Source organism: Wolffia australiana, chromosome 6 (genome assembly GCF_029677425.1).
Source record: "Wolffia australiana isolate 7733 chromosome 6, ASM2967742v1".
Lineage (NCBI taxonomy): Eukaryota > Viridiplantae > Streptophyta > Magnoliopsida > Alismatales > Araceae > Wolffia > Wolffia australiana.
Genome location: NC_135840.1, coordinates 7,192,168 through 7,218,456, shown reverse-complemented (window position 1 = coordinate 7,218,456; position 26,289 = coordinate 7,192,168). Strand labels below are relative to the sequence as shown.

General features: G+C 41.5%; 1 pseudogene across 1 annotated transcript; it reads right to left on the bottom strand.

The window, feature by feature from the left end:
- Positions 1–448: 448 nt before the first annotated feature.
- On the bottom strand, positions 449–5,327 carry LOC144704727 (peroxidase 43-like; annotated as a pseudogene). Its single transcript, XR_013581890.1, has 4 exons — positions 4,552–5,327; positions 4,290–4,475; positions 2,419–2,580; positions 449–1,122 (listed from the first exon to the last, which is right to left on the bottom strand). The product of XR_013581890.1 is annotated as a peroxidase 43-like (transcript).
- Positions 5,328–26,289: the final 20,962 nt, after the last annotated feature.

The window sequence follows — 26,289 nt, the reverse complement described above, 5'->3', positions numbered from 1 at the left end:
GTCTAAAAGTTGAAAGAGAATGAGCTTAGCTGATCTCCAAGCTGGTGTTCTAGAGAAAACGTTTAATAGAAATAGAGAGACATCGAGCTGTTCTGATTGCTCAGACTGGTGTTCAAGAGAAACGGTTCAACAAGGGTTGTTCTTCCCATCATACGTGACAGTGACACAGCGATGGGGACTTGAGGGGACGCAGCTACGGGGCACGCGCGTGCTGTGATGGATTTTTCCAAAATCCGTGGATGTGTGGTAGGATGCTGACGTCATGTCACCATCATCATCTATCCCGTCACGTCCCTGCTTCCCGTCCAAAACTCTTTAATTAGTGAACACCGACGATAACCAAGCATGGAGAAGGGAATATATAAGAGAATTAAAGAATTCGTAATTAAAGAATTAAAGGTCTGAAAGTTCGTTGTTAATTCTTTAATTGTCACGTGCCGCTACAGGTGACACTTCCCCTCCTATATTTTCCTTCTATCGTTCTTTGTCTTCTTTCTTGAATATTGTTTCATGGGACTGTAACACACCATTACTATCTTTCTAATTTGTTCACGTCCTAATACGCTCCCCATATTATTTTTATTCACCACCTTCTTGTAAGGGTAGTATATATCATTCATTATTCAGACCACAACATTCTCGAGTTCCTCAAGGAAGTGTAGGCAGGTCGTGATAATAAACATTCACTTTACATATGCCAGTGAACTGCATAGGCTCAGTTGAACGCAGAGCAGGCCCTTCGGATGTTGCCATTGGAGCCGGTGAGCACGCCAAGTCTGCCCAAATTCACCATGGAGAGGCCGAAATCGTTTCTGAAGGCGTCGGGGGAGCGAGCGTAGAACTCAACGAGCGCTCGGGTGGTGGGATTGTTTAAGAGCGCAGCGTCGGACTGAAGAACGGCGGTGCCAGTGAGGATGTTGTCGAGGTAGTGGGCGTCGAAAACTTTCTCACTGCCGTCGTCCAGGGCGAGTCTGACGTTCACGTCACCGCCTTTGGGGCAGATCCCTTGGAGTTTTGCTAGGAAGGCTGGAGCTATAGAAGGATCCGGCCGCCCAGTTCCTTCAAAATTGTTGAGCCGCACCCCCATGAAGAAGCACGCTGTCGTGCCTATCGTGTGTGCCGCTGACAGAGAAATTTCAAGGAAAACATAGCTTTTGAGCTCAAAGTTTTGGTCATAAACGCATATAAGATTATGGGCAGATGGATTGATGGATAAATGGATGTCTAGATGGACAAATTGATCGATCGGTAGATTAAAACGCTGATAAATTGAAACAATGGGAGAGAGAGAAACCACATAGACCAGAGAGAAAGCGAGAGAGAGAGACCAGATATATATATATATTTATAGAGAGAGAGAGAGAGAGAGAGAGAGAGAGAGAGAGAGAGAGAGAGAGAGAGAGAGAGAGAGAGAGAGAGAGAGAGAGACCAGAAAAACCACAGACAGAGGGAGAAACCATACAGACCACAGACAGAGAGAGACCAGAGAGACCACAGAGAGCAAGCGAGAGAGAGAGACCAGATAGACCACAGAGAGCAAGCGAGAGAGATAGACCAGAAAAACCACATTCAGAGGGAGAGACCAGAGAGACCGCAGACGGAGAGAGAGACCAGAGAGACCACGAAGAGAGAGAGAGACCGGAGAGAGAGAGCGAGACCGGAGAGGCCAGAGTGAAAAAGAAAGCAAATAGACAACAGAGAGAGAGACAAGAGAGAGCGCAGAAACAGAGCCGGAGACACCAGAGAGACTAGAGAGAGAAACCAGAGAGGCCACGGAGAAAGACAGAGGGAGAGAGAGAGAGAGAGAGACCGGAGAGAGAGAGGGAGAGAGCGAGGAAGAGAGAGACGACAGAGATAGAGAGAGAAACCAGAGAAACCAGAGAGACCACAGAGACAGTGAGAGAAACCAGGGAGACCACGGAGAGAGCGAGACTAGAGACACCAGAGAGAGAGAGACCGGAGAGACCACAGAAAGAGAGAGAGCGGGACCAGAGAGACCAGAGAGAGAGAGAGACCAGAGAGACCACAGAGACCACAGATAAAGAGAGAGGTTAGAGAGATCAAAGAGAAAGAGAGACCAGAGAAACCAGAGAAAGAGAGAGAGACCAGAGAGACCACAGAAAGAAATAGAAACCAAAGTGACCGTACACAGCGAGAGCGAGAGACAAGAGAGATCAGAGAGAGAGCAGAGAGACCTCAGGGAGAAAGATAGGGAGTCCACAGAGAGATAGATAGAGAGACCACAGGGAAAAAGGTAGGGAGACCACGGAGAGAGAGATAGAGAGACCACAGGGAAAAAGATAGGGAAAACACAGAGAAAGAGATAGAGAGACCACAGAGAGATAGACAGATATACAGAGAGAGAGAGAGAGAGAGAGAGAGAGAGAGAGAGAGAGAGAGAGAGAGAGAGAGAGAGACCAGAGAGAAGGACGAGATCTTTGTCGGAGAGGCCTTTCGCGGCAAACTTGTCTTGGAGGGCGTTGATGGGTTCATCTTCTCCGGGGAGGTCGCTGGCATGGGAGATGGAGGAAGAAAAACCGTCCACCGGCCTGTTTCAACGTCGTAGAATGGACCTTTGGTCTGTGCATGCAAATTTAGAAATGGAGGTTATTGTTTGGACGTTCGATGTGGAAGATAGTTCGATCTTAATTTGGACAGATTTGTAGATTCAGAGATAGATAAATAATTTGAAATATAGGAAAATACACATGGACGGATGTACAAAATTGACCAGGGATGATAGACGGCTAAGGACCGCGAGGCAGACAAGCAGAGAGCGTACATATCTATAGGTACACATATAAACCTATACATGATGGATGAACAGATACCAGGACTAACTGCGATAAACACCGATGCACTCACAGCTATGATAGATATCTACACAGAGAATAGTTGTATGATATTTATGGAGACATGGATGGCGAGAAACAGACACGTTTATGGATGGATCAAACCTTGATATAGAGAAACAGAATGAGATATGGTTGCGTTGGTCAGTCGTGAAAGATGGAGGCAGAGAAAGACAGAGAGATGCGGAGAAAGAGAGAGGGAGAGAGAGAAATGGCAAAATATAGAGAAAGAATAGGGAAAGAAAGGGAGAGACAAGGAAAGAGCGAGAGCAATAGGGGGATCGGAAAGAGGGTGAAAGAGATGGAAAAAGGGATATAAGAAGGGAAGAAGAGATCGAGAGAGATGGAAGTAGAAAAACAGAAAGAGAGAGAGATTCGGAACGCGAGAGATAAAGATAGATGCAGAGAGAGAGAGAGAGAGAAAGAGAGAGAGCGAGAGAGAAAGAGAGAGAGCGAGAGAGAGAGAGCGAGAGAGAGAGAGAGAGAGAGAGAGAGAGAGAGAGAGAGAGAGAGAGAGAGAGAGAGAGAGAGAGAGAGAGAGAGAGAGAGAGAGAGAGAGAGAGAGAGAGAGAGAGAGAGAGAGAGAGAGAGAGAGAGAGAGAGAGCGAGAGAGAGAGAGAGAGAGAGAGAGAGAGAGAGAGAGAGAGAGAGAGAGAGAGAGAGAGAGAGAGAGAGAGAGAGAGAGAGAGAGAGAGAGAGAGAGAGAGAGAGAGAGAGAGAGAGAGAGCGAGAGAGAGAGAGAGAGAGAGAGAGAGAGAGAGAGAGCGAGAGAGAGAGAGAGAGAGAGAGAGAGAGAGAGAGAGAGAGAGAGAGAGCGAGAGAGAGAGAGAGGGATAGAGAGATAGAGAAAGAGAGAGAGAGACATTAGACAATACAGCGAGAGAGAGGGAAAGACACAGAAAAGATTGGAAGGACAGAGTGTGATAGAGAGATAGAGGTATAGAGAGAGAGAAGAACGAGAACGATGGAGCCTTTTGCGGCACGGGCAACAATATCGGCGCAGGAGACGGCGCCAGGGCACTGGGATTCTAGTTAAGGCCTTGGCCTCCTTAATAATTTTGAATATAGTAAGTAAGATAGAGTGAGATAGAGTGAAGGAGATGGAAGTAGAATGATAACGAGAGAGATCAAGAAAGAGTTAGACAAAGAAAGAGAAAGAGAAAATGGAGAAATATATAGAGAGAGAGAGAAGAGAGGGAAAGAGAGAGAGAGAAGAGGGAAAGAGAGAGAGAAAAATAGATAGCGAGACTGAGAGAGGAAGAGAGAGATAGATAGAGAGACTGACAGAGGGAGTGAGCGAGAGAGAGAGAGAGAGAGAGAGAGAGAGAGAGAGAGAGTGAGAGACTGAGAGAAGGAGAGAGAGGGAAAGAGAGGGGGAAAGAGATAGAGACAGAGAGGAAGAGAGACAGAGAGTTAGAGAGAGAGCCAGAGAAGTACGAGAACGACGGAGTCCCTTGCCGCAAGGGCAACGATATCGGCGCAGGAGACGACCCCAGGGCACTGGGACTCCAATTTAGTCTTGGCCTCGTCAATAACGTTGAATCCGCCGAGACCCTGGTTGCCGAAGGCCTTGTTCTCTTGCTTCCCGTTTGGCAAATTGATGAGAATCGAACCATCGCAGCCCTGCAAGTCGCGTCCAGATGAAAATCAACCGTCGCGAAGCCGCCGGAAGAAATCGACAGAAGACAGAATAACCGACATCGACGATACAGTCGTGGAACTGTAGGCGAAGAAGTTGCGGGGCGATGGCAGGATTGGAGGTGAAGGCGCGTGCAACGGCTGAGTTGACGATGCCCTCCGCGCCGGGGCAGCTGCTATCGTAGAAGCCGACCTTGAGTTGTCCCTGCCAAGAACGTACCAAGCTGAGTAGAAAAATAAGACTGAGAACGGTGAGCTGACTCATGTTCCCTGTAATGTAAGAAAAGGTAAAGTAGAAGAGAGACCGCGATTCTCCGATAGATAAAGAAAAAGAGAGGGCCGGGACTAAAGAGTGAGAGAGAGGGAGATTGCGATTTCCTGGCAGAGTTGATGCTTCGATTATGCGGGATTAGATTTATATAGAAGAGTCTATTTATAGCGGACAGACAGACAAACAGACATCATTGACGAGAGAACGAGATGAGACTTCGAGGAAGGCTTCTAGAGTAGATATGTAACAGAAAGAGAGCAAGAGGGAGAGAGGTAGAAAGAGAGAGAGAGAGGGGGAGAGAGAGAGAGAGAGAAAGAGAGAGCGAGAGAAATAGATAGATATATATAGAGAGGGAGAGAGAGAGAGGGAGAGAGAGAGTGAGAGAGAGAGAGAGAGAGAGAGACCTGTGACCAAAAGGGCGGCTAGGAATACTTTGACCGAACGGACAGACAGAGATAGAGACGTCTTTAGTGAAGAGATCTAGGCATCAATGGCATAAGGGAGGTCGTCCGTAAGGCCAACATGACAACTCTCCGTGTCTTTCCTACGATAAGAGAACGCCGTTACAGTAGGGTTAACGAGACGCCATTACTACTCATAAGTACCCTCAACCCAGTAATTCAGCATTCCATGGTGGTCTAACGATCAATCCGAGATTTGCTGAGTCCAGAAACAAGAGCCTTTGGAAAATTTGCGATATTTCGAAATAAAGATCAGCGCGTCGGGATGACAACAGCGACTGCTTTGACGTTCTGCGGGCATTGGATAGAGATGTCTATATTTTTGGAACGGATCATATTCCGGAAAAAAAACAGAAAATTATAGTTCGGAAACTAGAGAAAAGTGGACTTCAAAAAGCGAAGTCTTGAATCAATTTTTATGCCAATAAAGAATCGACTTCTCCTCTCCGAAAATGTTTAAAGAATAAAGAGTTATTATCATCTAGAATATACAGAACAACTTTGTAGCTAGTTTTAACTATAACTAAACTACTCGTGATAAATGGTGTTTATGATTCTTATGTGGTTATCTTTTATAAACTAATAATATCCTTGAACTATACTCTTCCCTGAAAAATGAAGATTCAAATTTGGTTGACAAAGCCACTCATCAGATTTGAACGGATGACTTATGCCTTACTCTGGCGTTACTCTACTACTGAGTTGAAGGGTTAGAACTAAATTTCTTGCCAATATTCGATTATGACATTACCACATGTTTATATATGTACACCCCTATATAGATCTATAGAAACCTATCGATAAAAAAATGAATGATGTAGACATCAAACTAAAGGATTGAAGTCCAAATTGAACTCTAGGAGTCTAAATTAAAGGATTGAAGTTTAGGAGTCCAAAGTAAAGGATTGAAGTCAAAAAGTCGTCAAAAACCCTGCCAATAAACTAGAAACGACGAAAGTTATTAACTTTCGGGACGACATTTTAAATTTCTTCCGGACGACAAGAAATTGACTAAACGGAGGTGATAATTGAAGGACGTGATCCTGATCCTTGGATCGTAATCCAACGCTCACGCTTACTCTGCTTTGAAGTTTAAATCGTGACCGTCGGATTCACCGAATTATAACGGCATCCACGATGTCACGTAGGAGGAAAGTGGGCCCGGCCGTTACAACTTCTATCTTTAGATATGTGTTTGTTTAAATACCCGACTGAAGGGCGTTGCCTTGTGTGGCGTGTACGAACTTTCGTTCTTCTTTTTTCCTTGTGTTCTAGTGTGGTTGTTTCTTTGATTTCTCCTCTTCATCTTTGTGTGCTAGGCTAGTATTAGATCGTTCCTTGAGAGCCTTGTGCTTACAAGTGGTATCAGAGCCTTCTGATTCCAGGGATCTATTACGATGCCGAAGCGTGGAGAATCATCCAACCAAGGAGAGAAGAACACATCCGATGACTCGACCAGGAAACTTGAGGTCGTAGTCCCGACGCCGCTGACTCAACTTTCAGCGACGAATTATCGGCACTGGGCGATGAGAATGGAGGTGCATCTCGACGCCTAGAACCTGTGGGAAGTGGTTGCCGGTACTGAGACAAATCGGCAGAAGGACCGGTTAGCTCTTTCCGCCATGCTAGCTGCGATTCCAGAAACCTCAGGAGTGCAGCTGGATATCAAGAAAAGTGCCAAAGAAAACTGGGAGATCATCCGTTCGTTCCATGTCGGAATCGATCGTCTCGCCCAGTCAAGAGCTCAGGGACTGCGCCGCAAATTTGAAAAACTTACTATGAAGAAGGAGGATAAAATCAGTGATTTCACTGACAAGTTCACGAAGACAGTTTTCGAATTACGGCAATGTGGTGATGATATTCAAGACAGAGAAGCCGTCAGAAAGTTATTTCGCTCAATGCCACCGAGGTATGACTCTCTTACGCTCACTCTGGAGCAATTTGGTGATATGGATACTATGTCCCTTGTGGAAGCGATTGGGTCTCTTAAGATCCACGAAATGCGCCTTGCTGAACGAGACGCCAGAGAAGAAGAGCAAGCCCTCTTAACACGTGCTCTTAATCATATGAAGAAGAATAAGCACGCAGAAGGCCAGTCCTCAAGAGGGCGAGGACGAGGTAGAGGCAGAGGCAGAGGCCGAGGTCGAGGAAGAAGCAAAACAAATCAAGACGATGATCAAAGACAAGACGAGGAGAAGAAACCTTTTGACAAATCAAAGGTGCGGTGTTATAATTGTCAAAAGTTTGGCCATTTTGCAGATGAATGCACAAATGAAAAAAGGCCAAGGGCGAAAGAGGAAGCTGCTAATGTGATTGTTGAAGAATCCAAGCTACTCATGGTGCTTACGGAGACTGTCTTTCTCCAAGAAGACGGTGATCACTCTTCAAATTCTGAAATATGGTATCTTGATACAGGTGCCAGCTCCCACATGACCTGTAAGAAATTGTTTTTTCAGAACTTGGATGAATATCAGTGTGGCAGTGTTAAATTTGGGGATGGCTCCTCGATTAAATTTGAAGGAAAGGGCAGTATCTCTGTTTGTGGCTCACGGGGGGTTGAACTGACCTTGGAAGATGTACTATTTGTTCCAAATCTCAAGGCTAATATTCTGAGTCTTGGAAAGCTCGACGAAGCTGGATGCACGACCTCCTTGCGTGGTGGATTTCTCACCATCACTGATGCTGTGGGAAGAATTCTAGCAAAGGTGAAAAAGTCCGATGGCAGTATGTATACTCTCAAGCTGTCAGTACCTGAGATCTGTAAAATGACACAAGAAGAAGAAAGCCAGGTGTCGTTGTGGCACTCTCGACTATGTCATCAGAATTTTCGAAATATAGATGATATGAGGAGAAACAACCTTGTGATTGGACTTCCAGCAATACATTTTTTCTGACAAACTCTGCGGAGAATGTGTTGCCAGCAAACAGACTCGAAAATCCTTCCCAAGTGAATCAAAATTTCGGGCCTTAAAGAAGCTGGAACTAGTCCATGGTGATTTATGTGGTCCAATTCAACCATCAACATTAGGTGGCAGCAGGTACTTCTTACTGATTGTTGATGACTTTTCCAGACTAATGTGGGTGGCCTTCTTGAAGGAAAAATCAGACGCTTTCAGTGCGTTCAAGAAGTTTAAGAATCTGGCTGAATCAGAATGTGGAGGAAAAATAAAGTGCTTCAGGACTGATCGTGGTGGAGAATTCACCTCAGCAGAATTTAATGTATACTGTGATGAAAATGGAATCATGCGCCATCTTACTGCCCCCTACTCTCCCCAACAGAATGGAGTGGTAGAAAGAAGAAACAGTACAATTATGTCCCTTGTACGTGCTATGCTAAAGGAAAAGAAACTTCCCCAGGAGCTATGGGCAGAGGCTGTTAATACGTGTGTTTATGTGCTAAATCGATCATCTACCAAGAGCCTCCAAGGAGCTACTCCTTATGAGAAGTGGAATGGGCGAAAGCCAAATGTGGAGCATCTTCGAGTCTTTGGCTCAGTGGCTCATGTCAAGAGCACAAAGCAACTGAGCAAACTTGATGACAGAAGCAAAAATATGATCTTTATCGGTTATGAGTTGGGAACCAAGGCTTACAGGTTTCTTGATCCTGAAACTTTCAAGGTAACCGTGAGTCGAGATGTTGTGTTTGAAGAAACTAAAAGTTGGGATTTTGGTCAGCAGGTGAATCTGGACTCTCGTTTCACCTCAAATTTGACAAGTAACTTGACATTTGGAGACTTACCTACTGAAGAAAACTCAACAGTAGATGAGATTCCACATGGTCAAGATGATCAAAATCAATCATCCGATGAAGAAGAGACCGGGAGACTGAGATCAATCCGGTCAATTTATGAGGCTACACAGGAGGTTGGTGATGAAGAAACATGTTTCATTTCAAATGACGAGCCTATGTCCTTTGCAGCAGCAGTAAAATACGAAGTGTGGAGGCAAGCTATGCAAGAAGAAATTGAGGCTATTGAGAAAAATTCTACTTGGGAGTTAGTAAAGCCAACTCGGAACTGTAAGCCAATTGGTGTGAAGTGGGTTTACAGAATCAAGAAAAATTCAGGGGAAGATGTGACAAGACACAAAGCTCGTTCGGTTGCGAAAGGCTACAGCCAGAGAAAAGGCATTGATTTTGATGAAGTCTTCTCACCTGTGGCTAGACTGGAGTCCATTAGAATCCTTATGGCTCTAGCAGCTCAATCACAGTGGCGGTTACATCATTTGGATGTCAGGTCTGCTTTCCTTAATGGTAATCTTAAGGAGGAGATATATGTGACACAACCAGAAGGATTTGTGATCAGAGGCAAGGAAGACCACGTTCTAAGACTCAAGAAGGCGTTATATGGGCTTAAGCAGGCACCAAGGGCGTGGAACTCAAAGCTGGATGAAGCCTTGAGCAGAATTGGGTTTAAGAGAAGTGCAAATGACCACGCAGTGTATAGTCTATCAGAAAACCAGCAAAGATTACTTGTGGGAGTGTACGTGGATGATTTAATTATCACCGGATCAAGTGCTGCTGGCATAGAGAAATTTAAACGCTCCATGAAGACATTGTTTGACATGACTGATTTCGGTTTGCTTAGTTCCTACTTGGGCATTGAAGTGCAGCAAAAGCAGCATGAGATCAGACTATCCCAAAGTCTGTATGCCCTGAAGATTCTTGATGAGTTCAACATGAGGGATTGTAATTTGTCCAAGTCACCAATGGAGCATCGTCTAATATTGAGCAGAGAAGAAGAAGGGGTCGAGGTGAATCCCACTGTGTTCAGGAAAATGATCGGTTGCCTGAGATATTTAACCATCACTCGACCTGATCTAGTTTTCTCTGTAAGTTACTTGAGCAGGTTCATGAACAAACCAAGCTCAACTCATATGATATCTGCTAAGAGAATTTTGAGATATGTGAAGGGCTCCATTAATTATGGACTGGTGTACAAGCAAGAAAAAGTGTGCAAATTGATCGGCTACTGCAACAGTGATTATGCAGGAGATTTAGATGATCGGAAAAGCACGTCTGGTCTGATATTTTTCTATGGATCCAAACCCATCGCGTGGAACTCATGTAAACAACCTGTGATAGCCCTATCATCCTGTGAGGCAGAATATATTGCCGCCACCACAGCTGCGTGTCAAGGAGTCTGGATCAGCCGATTCATAGGAGAATTACTTGGAGAAAAGCAGCAGATGTTCAATCTGTGTATCGACAACAAATCAGCAATCGAAATCAGTCGAAATCCGGTTCATCATGGGCGAACAAAGCATATCAACGTCCGTTATCATTTCATCAGAAATCTTGTAGAAGAAAAGAAGGTGGAGCTGAAGTACGTAAGCACAGAAGATCAGCTCGCGGACTTGTTCACCAAATCGCTCGGAGTGACGAAGTTTGCAGACCTCCGCCGGCGAATCAGTCTCTCGGCGGTGAAAGAAGACTCGGATCAAGGAGGAGAATGAAGGACATGATCCTGATCCTTGGATCGTAATCCAACGCTCACGCTTACTCTGCTTTGAAGTTTAAATCGTGACCGTCGGATTCACCGAATTATAACGGCATCCACGATGTCACGTAGGAGGAAAGTGGGCCCGGCCGTTACAACTTCTATCTTTAGATATGTGTTTGTTTAAATACCCGACTGAAGGGCGTTGCCTTGTGTGGCGTGTACAAACTTTCGTTCTTCTTTTTTCCTTGTGTTCTAGTGTGGTTGTTTCTTTGATTTCTCCTCTTCATCTTTGTGTGCTAGGCTAGTATTAGATCGTTCCTTGAGAGCCTTGTGCTTACAATAATGACAAAATGAGCCGCGGCGAACGAACTGATCAGTCATGATCTTGATTTGTCCTTCATATCTAATTTGTTTCTGGTGGCCTTTCTCTAACGCGTGCCCTGAACGCGCTTCCGCGGCCGTCTAAGACGAGCTGTTATATACTTAATAATACTTTAAAACCCGCTGAGCGAATTAAAAAAATGGTTACGATACTGGGGAACCTCATCGCGCTGCCATGCGTCATTGCCTCAATATCCTTGGAAGAAACACCAATTGCTTCATCAGTGGGCATTAACGTGGATGGAGATGGACCCAGACGCCGCCTTGTCCTTCACCGCCCCACCGCGTTGGCCTTTGTCCTCTTGCTCCATTTTCTATTACCGATGGTCTAGGTGGACGGCGTAGAGGCCATGCAAGTGATAGGTCTCTTTCCCCGTTCTCCTCCAGATCTCGGCAACGAGTCAAGCATGGTTTTAACTCAAGTTTCAGGAATATTTATTGCAATAAATGATAAATGTCTCACGAAGTTTCAATTAAACCACCGGTACATAATATACATCCCATAAGGAAATCTGTGGGCTTCTGCAATGACATCATCTCATTCGCGAAAATATCAGTGTTTAATTAAATATCCACTATACTTGTGAAGTTAGTGAGCCCAATGGGAAGGATAGTGAGTCCAAGTCTACAATCTAGATCGGATTCATCTGGTGGTAAGAAATAATTATGCACAGGATTAAAGATGGATATGACTAAACATATACTGTATTAAATGTAGATAGGAGTGAAGATACAAGGGAGTTGAATATAGATAAAATTATATGTTAATAAAACAAATCTACGATGATGTTTTACTATCGTGCTAGGGTAATGTAAGGGTTGTATTAGTATGTGGATACCTCCTTGCTACCATCTCTTCTCTCTGAACCATGGAGGTACGAGAGAAACAAGGCCTCGGCGTCACTTTCCCTTCCTCTCCTTTGGGGGCCCGCGTAGAGGTGTAGCTGTAGCGCCTATCTGCCAGATGTGGCTGCTCCACATACGCCTAGCCCAGGTGAGAACTTCCCAAGATACCACCCATTCCGGATTGTTTCGGCTCCAGCCTCGTTTAACTTGGGTCGTGTGATTGAGTGCAGCAGGAATGGAATAACTATGATCGATACAAGAAGATAAAAATTGGATTCTCCAAGTAGTTCAGACGTGATCGAGGAATATAAAATTTGAATCCAACACTGACATTTGAATTACAGGATATAAAATTTGACCGCAGTCGATGGAAACTTGTTTATTGTGTCTACTAATGAGGATATTATTCTTATACTATGGCGCATCATGAATAATCATGAAAATGGTTAAATGAATCTCGCACCTCTAGTTGATAAAGGAGAGTTTTACTCGGTCAACGCCAGCGACCCCCTATTAGGAAGATAATCCAGATTAGTGAGTAAAAATGGATAAATAACATATACTCGTTAGAGACTCAGAGAATAGGATTTAATATCGGTTCAAAGATAGATTAGGATTAAACATGGACGGCTAGGATCAAACAGTAGATAGTTATCACGGCTGAGATTAAATCATAGGATATCCTTTATAAGGGATGGATCTATGGCACCGATCGACGGCTGTGATTGGTGCACCCAACTCGTTATAATGGTTAGGATTAAACATAAGATATCTGTTATAACCAAATGGGTCTACAGCACCGATCGACGGCTGTGATCGGTGCACCCAACTCGTTATAATGGTTAAGATTAAAACTATATTTTAAACTTCTATCCGTCATAAATTGTTACAACGGGTATATGAAACAGACATTCTTTTAACTATTCTACATGTAGTGTAAATACAACAAATGTAGCATCTTCGATGATTGCGGAATGACAACGATCTTTACAGCTTCCTCTTGCATCTTCTCCATTTCTTTTCTCCTCGTTCTTTCTCTTCTTTCTCAATGTTCATACAAGACACAATGAATTTCAACACTAGTCACTCAGGTATAAGAGATATATGAAGAGAGATTGAAAAAACCATGGGATAGATTCTTCACACAAACCCACTTCCAATTATAATGCCAAAGGAACAGAAGAACTCATACTGGAGGCTTAACTGCCAAATCTTATCCATTAAAAATAAACATATCTAATGGAGGAGATTAAAAATTACTTGGACAAAGACAAATAACGAAACAAGGGGTCTTTGGAGATCTCTAACACGTGCTGGCCATCCAGATAGGATGCCAACAATCTCCCCCTCAATCTTGATGGTCATCATGAACATTACATAGTCCTAGCTTCCCTCGAAGTTCATTGAACTTTATTCTTCCAATAAACTCGGTGAATATGACCGTTAGCTTGTCTTCAATCCCAACATAATCCAAAATGATCTTCTTCTTTTCAAGGCATGACCGAATGAAATGATACCTGGTCTCAAAATGTTTGGATCGAATATGGAACACAGGATTCTTTGATAAGGCAATCGCTGATTTGTTGTCCACCTTCAACTTCACCGAGATCGGCTCCATGCTCTTTAGCTCCTCAATCCAACAAGCCAGCCATATACCTTGACATGTGGTAGTTGTAGATTCAACATACTCAGCTTCTCATGATGAGAGTGCAACTATCTTCTACTTCTGAGATCCCAAGAAAACCATATTTGGCCAATGAAAAAATAATATGCCAGTTGTACTCTTCCTGTCTCTAGGATCTTCGGCATAATCACTGAATAACCCATCAAAACATATTCTCCTCCTTTCTCATAGACCAAACCAAACTCCAAGGTTCCCTTCACATACCTCAAAATTTTGTTGGCAGCTCCCATATGTTCAGCACTTGTGTTCTCCATAAACCTGCTCAGATAAGCAAGTGAGAACATAATATCAGGTCTGGTATGGGTCAAATATCTGACTCCCCATCAAGCTCCTCTATTCCTTGGAATTCACTAGTGGATGAACTTCATATTTGCTGAACTTACAACGAGCTTCTAAATGGATCTAAGAGGGATTACAATCCATCATGCCATAATGCTCAAGCCTCTTAATAGCATACCCCTTTTGACCCAACTTGATCTTTTCGGCTTCCTGGATCACCTCAATACCCAAGTATAAAGTGAGCAGTCCAAGATCACTCATATCAAATCCTTCCTTCATTTGGGACTTGGATTCCTCAATGAGACTTTTCACTAGACCTGTCACTATGAGATCAACATATACGCCAATTAGCAATTTAATGTTTTCACAGATTTTATAACACAACATGTTCTTGTAAACTCCTAGAGAATCCATGATAGAACACACAATTGCCTAATTTGGTGTACAAAGCTATAGGTGCTTGCTTCAAGCTATAAAGAGCTTTCTTCAACTTCATCAGCATATGCCCTTTCCCAGTCTTCGCATATCCCTCGGTCACTTCACATAGACTTTCTCTTCCAAGTCACCATTCAGAAATACACACTTGACATCTAAGTGATGAACTGGCCAACCTGTGTGTGCTGCAAGAGATATTAGTACTCAAACAGTCTCAATCCATGCTACTTGTGCAAATACTTCTTCAGAGTCAATGCAATGCTTCTGAACATAATGCTTTGCCACTAACCTCACTTTGTGCCTGATCACATCCCTTTGAGGGTTCCTCTTCACCTTCTATACCCACTTAAGACTGATGGGATTACAACCAGGGGGTCGAGAGACCATCACCCAAGTGTCATTCTTCTCAATAGCTTCCATTTATTCCTTCATAGCACGTCTCTATACTTCTAGCTTTGTAGCTTCATGGTAAGTGGTAGGCTCCTCCCGAGTAAAATGTAACTCAACAGGATCAATATCAATTTGTTCATAATTCTCATATACGTCTTTAACATCTCGGAGTCTTCTTGTGGAGTCCTCTGTGGTTAGATGACTACGGTGTAGAGAGTGATCTTGACCTTCTTGTTCAACTTCAGGCTGGTTTTCTAGCATCATATGGTCGACCTGACCATCATCCATATCATAATTATAAGTAGAAAGTGGGAATGAGAATGTACCTTCGTCTTCATGACCATCCGGCATCACCCAATCCCATTGGCTACCTTCTTCAAATATAACTCTATATTAACATGAACCCTCTTTATCTCAGGGTCGTATAATTTATAAGCTTTAGTTCTAGTCACATAGCCAATAAAAACCATAGGTCCGCTTCTGTCATCCAGCTTCTTCAATCTTTCTCCCAACACCTTCACATGAACAAGAGAACCAAACACTCTCAAGGGTTCAATGTTTGGCTTAATCCCTGTCCAAAGTTCATAAGGAGTAAACCCATCTAGACATTTCATAGGAGAATGATTTACAATGTAAACACGAGTGCTTAATGCCTCACCCCAAAGCTCATGAGGTAAATGATTCTCCATTAATATGCTTCTTACAATGCCCATAGTTATGTTTCTTCTTTCAAGTACGCCATTCTGCTATGGAGAGTACAGAGCTGAGAGTTGTCTCTTGATTCCGTTCTCGACACAAAAAGATGAGAATTCAGAGTAAGTAAATTCCCCCCCTTGATAACTTCTAAGACATCTTATCTTCAAACCTTTATCTGCCTCTCCAAGATTCTTGAATTTTACAAAATCTTGAAAGGCCTCACTCTTGTCCTGTGGAACTGAAACCCACATTAATCTAGAATAACCATAAACCAACAACAAAAGTACCTTCTTCCTCCAAAAGTGGCAGGTGATACTTGTCCACATATGTCAGCATGGAAAAGCTCCAAGGGTTGGCTAACCCTGAATGATGTAGTTGTAGGAAATGCACGGCTGTGCTGCTTGCTCGCAACACAATATCTACAGAGATGATCTGGGATTTCAAGCTGAGAAAGCCCCTTCACAATCTCCTGTCATGAGAGCTTCTTCAAGGATTCAATGTTCAAATGTCGATACCTCCTATGTCATGTGCAAGTCAAATCTATCTTGTTCACTACAACCATACGGGGTTTATCACATGATTCAACTTCAGCAAGTAGAGATGCCCCCTAGTCTTCTTCACCTTTATTAAGAGACACCCTTGCTGATCATAAATAAAGAGAAAGCCTTCCTCCATCATCATCTTACATCCTTGCTCATCCAACTGTCCAAGACTCAAAATATTAGATTTTAATCTTGGATTATAGAGGATATAATTCAGCTTCATTTTCCCTCCATCTCGACACTTCAAGAGAATGCTTCTTCTTCCACAAATATCTGTTGAAGACCCATCTCCAAATCTTATACAACCAGATGAATATTCATTTAGGTCCTTGATGAAACTTCAAACACATGTCAAGTGATTACTTGCTTCGGTGTCTAGATACCACATCCATTCTTCTAATTGCTCCTCTTTAACTCCTTGGAGCAGAACATCATTAGGACCTTCAACAAGCGTCGTAAGAAGTGCTGATGGTTCCTTCTCATCAACATCAGCAATGTTGGTCCTCTCCTCCTTGTCTCTACGACATTCATAAGCAAATGTTCAAGCTTATCACAATTACAACATTTTACCTTTGACTTATCACAAGGCTTATCTTCCTCATCATTTTGAGATTGTCTTCCACCCAAACTTCTAGCTCTTCCTATACAACTGCTTCTGCCATGACCTCGACCTCTGCCATCAGAACACTCCTCAACATACTTCTTACCTATTTCTAGAAGCCCTGGCCAAAAGTACTTGCTCCTCCCTTTTGACGTGTCGATCATTCATCTTGTCCTCATGGATCTTAAGCGATTCAACTACTTCATCTAACGTCATGTTGTTGATGTCAGTGATCTGTTCAATGTAAGTTGTGAGAGCATCAAACTAAGCCGGCGTAGCAAGAACAAATTTTGTGTTGACAACGCATTCTTCAATAAAATCTCCAAAGTTTCTCGACTCGTCAAGGATTTCAGAGAGCTTCCCTGCAAAATTTCCCAACTTGTCTCTTCATTGCCCATTATGAATATCTCAAACTGAGTTCCTTTCAAAATTCATCACCATCTCTTCATCACCCGTTACAAGTGTCTCAAACTGCTTCCTTAGAGATTGAATATTTGCCTTGGTCACACAATCAACTCCTGCATTCTTCATACGCAAATGCTTCCACGTCTCCTTGGTTCTTTTTTTGATAACAAGTTGCTTAGGTATCCCCTCTGATATCGCTCCAAACATAACCTGTAGTGCTTGTTGAAACTTCTTCCTTTTACATCATCCCCAGCTCGATGGCATCCCACAAACCATGAGCCTCAAGAAGAACCTCCATCCTCATGGCCCAATACGAGTAGTTAGTAATCTAGAATATTGGAAAACTTCTATTGGTTCAACAAGAGTCTTGACTGTTGTAGAAGCAATGCTGACGACATACAGGAGACCAATCACCTGCCTAGGATGAAGCCTGACTTCTCCTCGACGGCATAGCTTCAACTCTCTCTCTTTTGGGATCAATAACATGGTTCTGATACCAAGTGAAAAGAATCTTGCAAGTCTAGTCCGTCAGATATGATAGATATATGAAGTGAGATTGAAAAAACCGTGGGACAGTTTCTTCACACAAACCCGCGTCCAAAGGAACAGAAGAACTCACACTAGAGGCTCAACTGCCAAATCCCAAATTATTATAAACAAACATATCTAATGGAGAAGATTAAAAATAACTTGGTCAAAGCACCATAATGAATCAAAGGGTCTTTGGAGACCTCTAACACGTGCTGGCCATCTAGATAGGATGAAAACAAATGGGCATTTCTAATTGTCTCGAAGCTTTGATTGTCGACAGGGATAGTGAGAAATCAATTAATGCAGAAATATTAGTTTATTCAAACCAGAGAAAATTATTTTATACTTTTCCGATTTCCATATGAACTAATATGGGTGAACATTGGGACTTCACAAAGCTGTTTCACTGGTATAGTATTCATATGATGCCACCATGGATAGTCATGTCAAAGTCGTAGATCCCAACTAAATATATCTAAGTTCATTAATGATTTCTTTACATAATGGAGGGGTAAAATTAGGCCTCGATAATTTTGTAAATAATTTTAATATTCATAGATCTAATTAATTAAATTTATTTAGAAAAATATACATTATGTTCAAATTCTTAGGAAAGATTGGTAATTGAAAGTTGAATTTCTATTACCAAGTCAGCATGGTAAATGACAAAGAGTGGTGCAAATATAGGGTACACAGTTTCCAAATTTTATGCAATTTAGATATCCAATACTAAGACCTTATTTCTACATAATTCAGCTTTGTTTGCCAGACTTTTAAGACGAACATTTTCAAGTAGTATAATTTTTTTTACCACACATCAATAGTACATGATTTCGCACAGTATTCCCTCACATATTTCTTCTCAGTTTTTGTTTTTTTTTCTATATTTATCTATTCGTATTTCGTTCTAAATAATGATTGGCAATGAAACATGGTTAGATTCGTGTTTTATGAATATTATAAAGCAGGGATTTTTTAAGGGTTTATTGAATAATTGGTAAGACCATTGTGAAAAAATTGTCCAGAATGATTCTGTGCCAAAAACGTAATCCAATCAAGTGAATAAAGAATTCCTTTTCCAGTTAAAAAATTTAACTCAGTAACAAGTATAGTCTAACATGTGATGACAATGAAATGATTAAACAAAATTCAATGACTGGAAACCATGACTGCCAAGTCAGTTTTCATTAAATGAACTTGATTATGCATCATATCAACATGTTGTAGACAATTTTTACCAAAATATTTTATTGATTAAGGCTGGAGAAATCTGTAGGTAATATTTGATTTGATACTGTATATACTTTTGAAGGGAATGATTCACTTTAATACAGTTAAGGTAATTTAATTTTCACTGGTGTAGGAGTTTAAGTAAGACGAAAGGTAACAGTTAATGTTGCCTGATGTGTAAATTTGCAGATAAAATTAAAGTTCACCGTTGTTAAAAAGATGGAAAGTGAGATTTGACGTTCATTACTGTTGAAAATTAGTGAAGACGTTGTTAAGTGAAGTATACAACTACTGTGAAACATATTTAAAGGTTAGTGTTTTTCAGTGTGAACTAATGAAGGGTTTTACTTTTCAGATAGATTTTATTTCTCAATGCTGAGAAAACTTTTAGAGATATTTTCTTGAATTTTTTAATGCTTTCCAAAAGTAACAGAAAACGCTTACCATCAGTTACATGATGGAGAAAATATTAAACATATTTTTATGGTTTGATATTTCCCTCATTCATAGACAATTATGGTATTAGAATTGGAGTACTAGAATATGTATCAGATAAGAAACTGATATTTAAAATGGAAAAATGGAATCACTAAGAAATCATGGATCTAAACTTCCTTGAAGGATAACAAAACAATGAACGTTAGAGAACGGTAAACAGAAACTTCACATAGAACAATCATAAATATAGGAATCCAATGAAAGATGACAGAAAATGATCACGAGGAAGTAATGTAGAGAATAATGTTCACCACAAAAATTAAAGCAATAGTATCAAAAGATCATAAAGTGTAAAGAGTTATCATAGGAGGTCATGACATGGATCAAGAAACTACTATATTTTGTGAAAATCTCCATACCATGGCACAATACGACCCACAATAGATTTCACATATGTCATACCATAAATGAAACATCGAGGCACTTGCCCATAGCGCAAATACAGGGAGCTAGAATCAAGCTGTTTTTAAATTACACTATTCCTCAAAGCATGGGGCTATTTTATTGAGAACACTAATAGAGGAAGCAAGAATAATTATGTTATCATAGAATGATGGTGTAGGCAGCAATGATCAAGCTTTATACTGGAGTACTGACGTAAATAGCAAGAATCAAGCTATTTTTCAGAACACTATGACAGAAAAAAATAATCAAGAACTTTTCATAGAACACTGTCAACATATTCCACCATCTTCTATTTATTATAATTATTATTGATACAAAACTAATTTATTCACATGAACTAGAATATATGGTGTCGACACTAAATTTGGTTGGGATCAAGATGGTAAGAGATGTTTTCTCAGAACAGCTGCCAGAGGGTACACGAGGCTTTTTGAGACATGGGCCAACGCAAACCATGACAAAGCCCGAGCCAACCAGCCTTGAGTATTCATGAAGCTACAGCCAATCCAAACGTTCTACCAAGCCCAATGAGCGGTCCCACAATGTCTTGTGGGCGGCATTAAGGAGACAATGGTCCACCTAGTTCAAGTGAGGAAATGACTATCAATTGATATAATCGAAGGAACTGGAGCAATAGTGAAGCGAGCTCATTATGAAATGGCAGTGAAAAGAATGATTGGTCTAACTAAATGCAATGGTTGGCAATGTATCGGTCAAAAGCAAAAAGACTTGCAAAACTATCTGATGAACTTAGTTCCACAAGGCTTTTCTTACAAAATCATGTATCTTTGGGTGCCAGTAATGGCATCCCCTCTCTATCCTCTAATCATTGTCTATCTATTGTTCTATTATGTTTCAGCCTTATGATGACAGATCACATAGACAAGGAGGAAAAGGCTCACACTTGTGTGTGCTAATGACAAAGAAGTATCACCACTCCTAATGGTAGTTTCTGAAGAGCCTATTGACATGCTGTTACAAAGAGTCAACGATCAACACTTAGAAGATTGGATGTGGTATCTTGATACCAGCGCAACCAATCATGACTGGTGAAAGACGCTTGTTTCAAGAACTATATGAAACTCCATATGATGCTGTGCGGTTTGGAAACCAGTCTATCTTGGCAATTTGTGTCAAAGGAAGCATTCTATTATGGTGTTAAGATGGAGGACAAATGAAGCTAGGTAATGTCCTTTATGTCCAAGACTTAAACCTAATATTGTGGGTCTTGGGAAGTAAGATAATCAAGGATGAAAGACGGTGTTGGTGACAGGCTTTGTCTTCATACATGATGAATACAGAAGGCTTATAGTGAATGTGCTGAAAACTAGATCACGCCTCTACTTGTTGAAGATGAATCGGATAGTGAATTGAATGGTTGTTAGAGAAAATCAGGTTTGACTTGGACGTGGCGTAGGATTTATTGGCATTTAACTTTTTTTCTTTGAAAAAGTTATCATCTCAAGAGATAGTCCCTGGTCTTTCTCAACTAGAAGTCACTAAAAGTCTCAATAGAGATTGTGTTGCTAGCAAGCAACATAGACATCCATTTCCTCTTGCTGTATCTTTTAAGGGTTCTAGACACTTGGATCTCATCCATGGTGATATTTGTAAACCAATATCACCTGCCAAATTTGGAGGAAGAATATACTTGTAACAGCTGGTTGATGATTATTCTCCACTTATCTGGGTATCATTTCTGAAGGATAAAAGCGATTGGTGAAAAGGACAAGGGTGTGAATATTGGAGCTCTCACAACTGATGAAGGGGGGAGTTTAACTCCGCAGAACTTATTTCTTATTGTGATGAGTGGGAAATTAATCGTCATCTTTCAGGGTCATATTCCCCACAACAGAATGGTGTGGTTGAAAGAAGAAACAGGACTATCATAGGCATGATCAGGAGTATATTGAAGGGGACGCACCTACCTCATGAACTTTGGGGTGAGGCAGTAAAAACATGTGTTTATATTTTAAACTCTAATCCTACTCGATGCCTAAATGGTGTTACTCCTTATGTAATGTGGTCAGAGATAAAGTCAAATGTGGAGCACTTGAGAGTGTTTGGTTATCTAGCCCATGTGAAAGTTTTGTTAGAGAGCCTAAAGAAGTTGGATGATAGGAGTAAGCCTGTGTTTTTTATTGGCTACTTGACTGGCACAAAAACATAGAGATCATATGATCCACTGACTAACAAAGTCCATATTAGTAGAGATGTAACATTTGAAGAAGGCAGTCATTTGGGATTGGGAGATCTCTAATGATTATGAAGATAGAGGTACATTCTCTTTTCCAAATATGTTTAAAATCTCAAATGCGGATGATGGTCAGGATGATTATGTGGTCCATGAAGATCAACATCAAATCCAAAAAGAAGGTCCTGATCATACTTCAGATGGACATCGTTGCATTCAACCTTGGAGGAGGATTCACCTAGAGGACTGATAAATCTTGAGTAGATTGATAATGACTCTGAACAAATACATGTCGATCCAACATAATTATTTTTGTCTCAACAGGAGCTTGCCACTTATTTTGAAGCTGCAAAAGTGGAAGAATGGAGGCGTGCCATGGATGAGGAGCTTGAAGCGATAAAAAAATGGTAATTTGGCACTGGTCACTCTACCGCCTAGTTATCAGTCCTTCAGCCTCCAATGGGTTTACAAAGTGAATAGGAACCCACATGGAGACGTGGTTAGGCATAAAGTCAGACCAGTAGAAAAAGGTTATTTCAGAAGCATGTAATTGATTATGATGAAATATATGCTCGAGTTGCCAGCATGCAGACCATTAGAGTACTAATCTCTCTTACAACACAATGTGGAAGTCAAACTCATCATATGGATGTTAAGTGTGCATTTCTTAATTGATTTTTGGAAGAAGAAATTTACGTGAAGCAGCCTGAGGGCTATGTGAAGAGAGAAAGTGAGCACCTCATGATGAAGTTATAAAAGGTTCTTTATTTCTTGACGCAAGCGCCTAGATCTCGGTCCATCAAATTAGACAAGTGCTTATTTTCTCTTGGGTTCACAAGAAGTTCAGAGGAACATGCAGTCTACTACAAAAGTTTTGGTAACTTTTACTTGCTGACTGGTGTATACGGTGATGATCTCATTGTGACATGGCCATGTAAATAACACATTGAGAAGTTTAAAGCCCAAATGAAGCAAGTATTTGAGATGAGTGGTCTTGGATTACTTCATGCTTAAATATTGAGGTGTCTCAAAAGACTAGAAAAAACAAGTCGAGTCAAAGGGGATATGCTAAGAAGATGCTCTAGCAATATTGCATGGTGGATTGTAATCAAACTTAGATTCATTTGGAAGCACGATGCAAGTTCAACTCAAAAGACGTTCATCCATCAAAGAATTCCACGGAGTATAGATGCCTCATTGGGAGCTTAGGGTATTTGACCCATACTAGACCTGACATAATGTCATCAGTTGGTTTTTTCACAGATTTATGGAAAATCCAACATTTGAGCATACGAGAGCTTCCAAATAAATACTATGGTATGTTAAGGGAACTCATGATTTTGGTATGGTCTATAAGAAAGGAGGATAACATGTTGTAATGTGATATTCAGGTAAAGACTCTGGTGGAGTCCAAGATGACAAGAAGAGTACAACTTGTATGGTATTTATGCATGGTCAGAATATGATTTGTTGGGGATCATAAAAATACAAGATTGTGGTACTCTCATCTTATGAAGCAGAGTATGTAGCTGCTGCTATTGCTGCATATCAAGGTGTGTGGTTGTCTCGACTGATAGAAAAGCTAAAGAGCATAGAACAGATTCCTCTAAATTTGAAGATAGACAACAAGTCTACTATTGCTTTTTCGAATAACCTAGTGTACCATATCCACTTAAAGCACATTGAGACTCGATATCATTTTACTGGGATTTGTCTTAAGAAGAAGGAGATTGTTTCAGCACATGTCAGCTGTAATGAACAAATGCAGACATCTTAACCAAGTGCTTGTGAAAAACAAAGTTTATTGAACTATGTGGAAAGCTGAATCTGATTAAAGCTGACTGTCAATCTTGAGGGGGAGATTGTTGGCTTATTTAAACTTAACTGAAAAATAGGTGGGAGAGATGGCAAGAGGGCCTTTGTTTACTCTTCCTCTTATGATTTCTTCTTTGACTTTTTTCCCTTCTTTCATGGCCACAAAGTTACCACTCAGCCACCATCTATTGTTGTATATATGAGCAACTTTTGTATATCCTTTCTACACGAGAATTTCATCTGAAATTTATTTATTTTTTTGGCAAAAAACACCGTGCTAGGTATGACCTAACCCTAGGGTTGTGCCTGTAGACCAACCCAGCCATGCCCGACATGCCACCTAGGGATATTTTATTTATTAAATGAAGTGTTGAGCAACATTTATAGGCAGGAGCGAGCCTACATGTCCCAATTACACACGGACCTTACTCGCCTATATCCTTGATAAAGAAAAAGGAAAATTACATGAGTAGTACCTATAAGTAGCAAAAAGAAGGTTGCTTATCATCGTTAGTATGCTGGAGCCTGCATTGTGGTAATGCGTAGAGTGTTCCTAGTGCCCCCCCCCCCCCCCCATGTTTGCAGATGTTAACTTGTGGTGCACGGCAGGTAAGCCTATCAGGCAAGAGGGTGGGCTCTCCCGCCTCTAGCACTCCATTCAATACGCCAGTCCCACGGGTCCTCCTTGGAGAGTGTGGGACAGGAACAAAGAGCCGGCCAGCCGAGGCACTCAATGCGATAGCATCCGCAAGCTCCTGAGGGAGTTCCTTTCAAGAGAGGAAAAGAGAGAAAGGACTTTGTGTGCATATCCCTTGGTTAGCAAGGGCATACGCTGTATAGTTTCCCTTGCACAACTAGCGATAAACACTAGTCAATCAAGGGCAGCACCACATGATGTCCTTCCATACGCGGTGTAGCTGCCACTGAGAACATAAACTTTCATGAAGGATGTCGACTAACACCTGTGATTCTAGTTCTACGATGATATTCTGAAGGTTTCATTCCTCGAAAAGGAGTAAACCATCACTTATTGCTATAGCCTTGTCTACCATATTTGTTTGAATGCCATAAAAGATGAAAAAACAAAGAGAATGCTCCTTGTATGGTCACGGAGAATACAGCCCCTCCTGCTAGCCTCGGGTTCCCTTTGGCCGCCCCATCCACATTCAGCTTGAGGATGCTGATTGGCTGTGGATGCCAATGTACAACCTGTAGCCGAATGGTGATGGGGTGAGGGTTACTAGAGTGCCCCAAGTGTGAAGGAGGTTGCATGTGAGGGCTGAGCTACGGGCGAGGGGCGATATGAGATGATGGGTACACTTTATCCATTGCTTGACATGGCATAGGATATTGAGTGCTCACATAGGGATCCCTGCATAACAAGAAGAATTTCGCCCTTTCCAAATCTCCCATAGTAAGTAATTGCAACTTTAGTTGAAGTTTTCGCTACCTCATTATCTCTTTTCTCTTTATCTCTATCTCAGTGTTTACATCGAGCTCTGATGATATTGATCTCCCTTGATCTCGATCTCAGTCCCCCTCTATTGATCTCGATCTGGATCTCACTCTCTTTCTCTCTATCTTGATCTCTATATCTCGATATCTCTCTCTTTATCTTGATATCAATCTCTCTCTTTCTCTTTATCCCGATCATGGCTCGATCTCTCTTTCTCTCACTCCCCCAATCTATCTCTCTTTATTTTGCTCTCATTCTCTCTTGATCACTCTCTCACTCACTGCAAGCAGAACATCTTATCTAAAATTGAGAAAGTCACTTTATGGATTAAAGCCATATCTGCCTTCGTGGTACAAGAATTTCAACAACGTATGATGTTGATTGCCCATACCAATTATAAGTTTCATTACTGATGTTCAAAACAAATTGACGTGCGCTACATATGGCCAGACAGTTTCTCCCTAAAAGTAATGCAGACGATATTTCCTCTTATTTATAGTGTGCGTCTGAATAGAATTGTTCCTTGAAATTTCCTTTCAGCCAGAATTACATCTCTTTTTATCTCTCTCTCTCTCTATCGCTCTCTTTAACTATCTCTTCATCTCCCTCTCTCTACCACTCTATCTCACTCCCTCACCCTCTCTCTTTTGATCTCCCTCTCTATCTCTCTCTCGCTCCATCCCCTCTCTCTCTCTCTCTCTTTCTCTTTCTCTGTCACTATTTTTATATATATATCTCTCTCTGTCTCTTTCTCTTTTTCTGTCACTCTCTTTCTCGCTCTATGTCTCTTTCTCACGCTTTCTTCCTTGCTCTCTCTCTCCCTTGCTCTTTATCTCTCTCTCTTTCTATCTCACTCCCTCTCTTTCTCTTGCTCTTTCAGTCTCTCTTTCTCTTGCTCTTTCACTCTCGCTATTTCTCTCACGCTCTCTCTCCCGCTCTATCTCTATCTCTATTGCTCTCTCTCTCTCTCTTGCTATTTCTCTTTGTTTCAATCTTTTTCTCTTGGCTTCTCTGTCCCTCTAAATATATTTCTCTTGTGTTCTCTCTCTCCTGTTCTCTTTCTCTATCTCTCCCTTTCTCTCCAGCTCTTTCTCCCTCGTTTTATCTCTGTCGATCTTACTCTATCTCTATCTCTCGATCTCTAACATTCTCTATCTCAATCTCGATCTCGCTCAAAAAGTTTTGGATTTTTCCATGTTCCGCATGCTTGTAGCCCCAAAATATGCAATGGAATCGTA